The 6,605-nt window shown below is 30.5% G+C and overlaps 1 non-coding gene across 1 annotated transcript; it reads right to left on the reverse strand.

Moving 5' to 3' along the window:
• Positions 1–5,597: 5,597 nt before the first annotated feature.
• Positions 5,598–5,669, reverse strand: TRNAQ-UUG. Its single transcript has one exon. It is a non-coding gene; the product is annotated as a tRNA-Gln (tRNA).
• Positions 5,670–6,605: the final 936 nt, after the last annotated feature.

Genomic DNA, 6,605 nt, shown 5'->3' on the forward strand with positions numbered 1-6,605 from the left:
TACTTTATTCGATGACAACATGTTTATTTCATCCAATTTTTTTTATCAAAAATCTTCAACTGAAAGAAAAAATACAGAAATTATCAATAGAGGTAAATATACCATGATTATTAATTATATAAATATATTAAAGCTATATTAACCAAAAGAAAACGACTTGAATGAAAATCAAACAGAATCACAGAAAAATTTTGATTCATAATATTTACTTAAATAGAATTTTAGAATTTATATACATGATAATCATATATATAATAAAATTTTTACAAAGAAATTATGGCATAAAACCAACTCTAAAGCTTCACAAATAATGTCGGTGGCAAAGTCTAATTAGACTAATTACCAACCTTTGGTCGAATTCTAAGTAATTTAAAATTGCTAAATATCATAATTTATTTTAATTAAATGATAATTAATTTTTGAGAAGAATAATGAAAAGACAATTGTCTAAAGCGACAACTTTTAATGAAGGGCAAAAAGTTTAAATCATTTTTCAAACGGTCTTCACACTTTTAATATATTATAGATATATATCGGTTGGCTTTGAAGAATTTCTTGTGTAAAAGTTAGGTTTAATTGTGTTGTTTTGATATCTTTATTACCTTATTGTTTTATTTTAATTTACATATGCTAGATGAATGTGGTTCGGCTTTGGATTTTTTTTTAGGAAAAGATTAGGTTTAATTGTATTATCGTAATATCTCTAATGGTTTGTTATTTTGTGGTAGATTACTGTTCATAGCTGAATCTCGGTCAGCTTTGAGAAATTTTTGTGTGTAAAATTTAAGTTTAATTGTATTATTTTGATATCACTTTTATGGTATTATTTTGTTGCAGTTTACAGGTGATAGATAAATGTTGGTCGATTTTGAGAATTTTTTTTATGTAAAGGTTAGGTTTAGTTGTATTATTTTGATATCTCTATTATCGTATTATTTTGTTATTGTTTTCAGGTGGTAGATGAATGTCGGACGACTTTGAAAAAAAAATTGTGTGTACAGATTAGATTTAATTGTATTATTTTGATGTCTCTATTATTGTATTGTTTTGTTGCAAATTACAGGTAGTAGATGAATGCCGATAGGCTTTTAAAAATATTTTTCGTAAAGATTAGGTCTAATAAATAAATTCTTCATCTTTACATACTCAAAAGATATTAAATTTAATTATTATATTCATCTTTATTATTTAAAAAAATATCCTATTTAATGTAACGAATTGAATTATGGAACCAAAATTAAAAGTCTTCGAGATCCTCCTTTTATAGAATTTATCTACGATAATGAAGTTTTGATTTTGCAAATCTGCGTTGAGATAATTCTAATACAACTTTATCAACACTAGTTATTAGTTCATTAAAAATATTAATTGTGTCAAGAATTATCACTCATTGAAAGGTTAAAAAATTGGGTCAAGAGGGATCCTCTTTTTTTGGGTCTTTATTTATTATATTAATAAAAAAAAAGATTTAAAATGTATAGTAAAATTATCACTATCAAAAAACATTGAAATAGTTCTAATACAACTTCTTGTGCAATTTGGCAAGAAAACTTAACGTTTTTCTAGATATCTTCTCATCTAAACGTTTGACTTGAACATATTTTTCCCAAAAGAAGAATATAAAAGGTAGCATATGTATGTCTATTGGGAATCTCTTCGATACAATTCAATTTAGATCAAATAAAAGAAAAAGTTTTTTTTTTTTTTTTTTTTTTTTAAAAAAGAAAAGGTTATTTGCTACTCATTAATTTAATTCTTGATCACTCACTTTTTGCTTGCTTATTTGCTGAGTATGATTACAACTCAAATTAATTACCTCTATTTAGGTGGTGGTGGAAGGATCTGTCTTCTAGAATAGTTATGGACTTTTTTTTCTAGAGCACTGCACTTGTTTTGGAGTTCTTTCTTTAATTCTCTGCAACTCTTGAATATTCTCGATTCTTCTATGAAGTAGCTCAGATATTATTAACTAATTAATTAGTTGGTCATGAATTCCCCTTCATCACTTAAAAAATTAAAGTTGAACAACAATATACCCAATGTATTCCCACCTAATGGGGTCTGGGGAGGGTAAGTGTACGCAGACCATACCACTACTTCAAGAGAAGTAAAGAGGCTGTTTTCGATAGACCTCCAGCTAAGGACCAATAACAGTATAACAAATACAAAAAGTAAGCGAATACAAACTAGTATGGTACATAAAATAAACTAACAGTATAACAAACACAATAGATAAGTGCATAATAAACTAGTACGGGATGCAAAAAAGCCAACACCATTAACCCCAAAAACTACAACCCCAGTACTACAAACTAGAAACTCTAGACCCAAAGGAGCACTCCCCTGTTACTACCGCCGAGCTCTCATCCCCTAACCCTATACCCTAATTTGCGTCCTCCATACATTCTTATCAAGGGTCATGTCCTCTGTAAGCTGTAATTGCTCCATATCATGCCTACTCACCTCCCTTCAATATTTCTTCGGTCTACCTCTATCCCGTCTAAAACCATCCATAGCCAGAGTCTCACACCTCCGCACTGGAGCATCAGGGCCCCTCCTCATCATATGCTCAAACCAACGTAGCCTCACTTCTCGCAACTTATCCTCCACCGAGGCAACTCCCACCTTCTCCCGAATAATCTCATTCCTCACCCTATCTTTCCTGGTATGTCCACACATCCATCACAACATTCACATCTCCGCCACCTTCAGATGTGGGAGTTCTTAATTGGCCAACACTCCGCTCCATACAGCATAGCCGTCCGGACTACCACTCTGTAGAACTTACCTTTAAGCTTTGGGGGCACCTTCTTATCACAAAGGACTCCCAAAGCGAGTTTCCACTTCAACCACTCTGCCCTAATACGATGCGTGACATCCTCGTCAATCTCACCATTACCCTGAATTATAGACCCCAGATAATTGAAACTCTCCCTCTTCTAGGTGGCCTGAGAGTCTAGTTTCATAACCACTCCATTTTCTTGCGACATATTACTGAACTTACACTCCAAATGCTTTGTTTTTATTCTACTTAATCGAAAACTTTTAGATTCAAGCGTCTGTCTCAAAACCTCAAACTTATTATTAACTCCACCCCGAGTCTGATTGATCAGAACCACATCATCTGCAAATAACATACACCAAGGCACCTCCCCTTGAATATGTCGCGTCAAAACATCCATTATCAAGGCAAATAGAAACGGACTAAGAGTCGATCCTTGGTGCAACCCTATGTAACATTAACCAGACTAGTAAACTTTTGACACCAGATAATTTTTTTGAAAAAATTACAAAGGCTCATTTTAACCACATAATAATTGATGATCGATTGAATCTCAGGCCACATTCTTTTGTCTTTGCTAATAGGACAGTATTTAATGGAATTATTTTCGTACATATAATGGAATGCAAGGATATTATAGTATTGCTCAATATTCCAAATGTGTGGAGCAAAAAATTTATTTGACAAGTAAAATTCCTATTGAGTGGGAACTTTGTCCGTTTCTATTGTAGCAAGCTGGCCTTTAAATGACAAATAAACCGTAGAATCTTAGAATTCATTTCTAGTGGACGCAATATAAACTCAATTTGTGGAATTATCTCAAGAACAGGACAAATCAATTTAATCATACGACTTTAGAACAAAACTTAAAGAATATGCCGCACAACGATGATATTTTTCTTGAAGGTTGGTGAGAGGCAAATCCAGGATTTGAAGTTTGTGGGTGCATTAGCGTTGTTAAAGGTGCACATAAGCTTCGAAGCAACACTCAAAATGTGTTGAGTGCTCGCCTCGTTTAATGTGCAGCTTCGGTTCTAATTTCTAATATATACTTTTTCTTGTCAATGAAGCTTTTTGAAGAGACGAATGCTAGACAATTGATATTTCACTTTATAAAAAAAAAATAAAAAATTTGTTCATATATTTGTCATTCATACTTATATTATTTGTCTTGGACTAGACATATATTTATATTTTTTCTCCTTTTATGCCTTTTTTTGTTAAATCTCACACGTTATTTGTACTTTGTGCTTAAACATAATAGACCTTAAAGTTTTTTTACGCTTATTGCTTTTGATTATATTGTGGTGCACCAATATTATCTTAAGACGTTCGAAAAACTTTCATAATCGATTAAGAATATTATTATCTTCAATTGATCGTCAAAGACATGAACAATAATGCAAAAATAATTACATAGAATGGATATGAGTTCTAACATATTTCTCATAATATGATGTTTACTTTTAAAAATTAATAACAATCAGTTATGGTAGTTTAATGGTGAAGGGGAGTTCATCTCAGGGACTGGTCGCGGGTTCAAATCCCTGCTTCATCAATTTTTATTATAAATTTGTTAATAAATAAGAAGCAATCTGAAGAATTGAAATAAAAGCAAAACTGTCGTGAATGGAAGCATGGCTACAACCAACGTGTCAAGGTGCACTACCTATCAATTATGGGTGCACTATTATTTATATTTCAATTTCTCAAGGTATATATATACACAATTTTTTTCAACGTTAACGGGTGCACGTGCACCCCCACCGATACATGTTGGTCCGCTTCTGAGGCTGGTGGTGTTTATCCCAGGGGCGGATCTAGGGCCCGGGAGGAGATTTTCGGGAATTCAGTAACTTTCGTGAGGATCTAGTATTTACATAGAAAAATTTACTAAATATATAAAAATTATAAGTTAGAAATCTATAAATAAAGTGTATTATTGATCGAGTGGAATTATTAAAACTATTGATCTCTTCGTTCTGGGTTCGAATCCCTGTTTAGGCTATTAAGTGGCTGTATGGGTTCGCATCCCTATTTAGGCTAATAAGTGACTGTATAACCAAAAAAAAAAAAAAAAATACTCCATAATTTTATTTTTGTCGAAAAATAATTTTGGATAAGTATCTTTCAAACGAAATAGTTTGTGTTCGGAAGTGAACGTTTTAAAATAATAAAATAGATCATGTTTGAATAGTTTTTAAAAAAGTATTTTTGACTGTTAAATTATGGAAAAAACAGAATTAAAAGTTTTTCCTGTTTTGGTTACTACTCTCCAATTTTTGTTTTTATATTTTTTGGAAAAACAATTCTGATCACAAACAATATGTTTCGAAATAAGCATATTTTAAAAGTTGAATCAAATAGACTAAATTGGATCATCAGAATTTAGAACTCAGACTTGGGATATGACCTTAAATAGTCTCTTTATTAGTGTACTGTATCTTTCAAGTTCTTGAAAACGAACTAACATTCTTCCGTCATATTTTTATTTGTTATTTTTGTTAACTTCCCAAACATACCCAAATATAGAAACAAAAAGGAGAAAGTGACCCCATTATTACTTCTTTAAAGCAAAATTATATTTTTATTCTTGGGCACTGTAGAACATAATCAAAGTCAATACTGAACAAGTAAAGATGAACGGAAGGGGTATATCTAATAATCTAAATTGAAAAATAATGGAAAGCTATCAATATAAAAAGTCAAGATCATAAGCCAACTGTTTTGTTACTTGTTAGTTCTGAAATTTAAAAATTTTATTCTCTATATACAAAATGTAAAAGGGAAAAAAAATTAAACAAAAAATGCAGATAGGTCCTACCGGGAGTCGAACCCAGGTCGCTGGATTCAAAGTCCAGAGTGCTAACCACTACACCATAGAACCATGAAGTTAGGACAGCTTGTTGGCATTCTCATTGCAAAATTATATAAAAATATGCACAAAGTTTTTATGGAGGATCATAAATGTAATAAGAATGTAGATATTAATATTAATAATACATGACTTTTAAGTTTCTAAAATGATAAAAATAACCTTCATATAGTAAAATTTATTTATGCGAAGAATGCATAGATTTTTTAAATTGTGCACTATATGATATTACTAGCTCTTATATAACATATCAAAAATTTGATAATAAATATTTCCAACGTTTCCTTACAAAATATATATATATATATATATATATATATATATATATATATATTTTGCAAGTTCATAAATTACCATTCCTACGTTATCAATCCATGCATGTAGGTACTTACTCGTACTCAATAAACCAAATTAATTAAATTTACCATTATTTATTTATTTATTTATTTTTATTTTGCAAGATGAATATAATGTTTAAGGTGCATTGTTCCAAACAACGCGGTGCCTCCTAAGCTACTAGTGGGACTACTTGATGTTTGAAATTCTAATCAAGAATTAATAACCTGTTAAACAAGTGATTATTCAAATAGTTTTTAATCATATCTTATTTTTTTTCTTTTGGTACATGCATTGGAAATACATTAATAAAAGCACATATTAATGCTAATCATCTAGGTGCCACAAGCATTATCTAAATCTATGGTAGGAGCTTCAATATCTATTATCTGCCTACTTTGAAAAGACAATTTTGCTTTACATAAAATAATTAATAATAATAATAACAAATGTGAAAGAAAAAGTAGGACGTTGAATTTAGTTATGTAATTATGTTTGTTAAACTAGTTGGTACACGTATAACATAGTTTTAATGTTTTATCATACCAAATGTCACACAAACGTTCACATAATAATTAAAGCACAATTTAAGATCGTACACTACATTGTTTG

Source organism: Capsicum annuum, chromosome 2 (assembly GCF_002878395.1).
Source record: "Capsicum annuum cultivar UCD-10X-F1 chromosome 2, UCD10Xv1.1, whole genome shotgun sequence".
Classification (NCBI taxonomy): domain Eukaryota; kingdom Viridiplantae; phylum Streptophyta; class Magnoliopsida; order Solanales; family Solanaceae; genus Capsicum; species Capsicum annuum.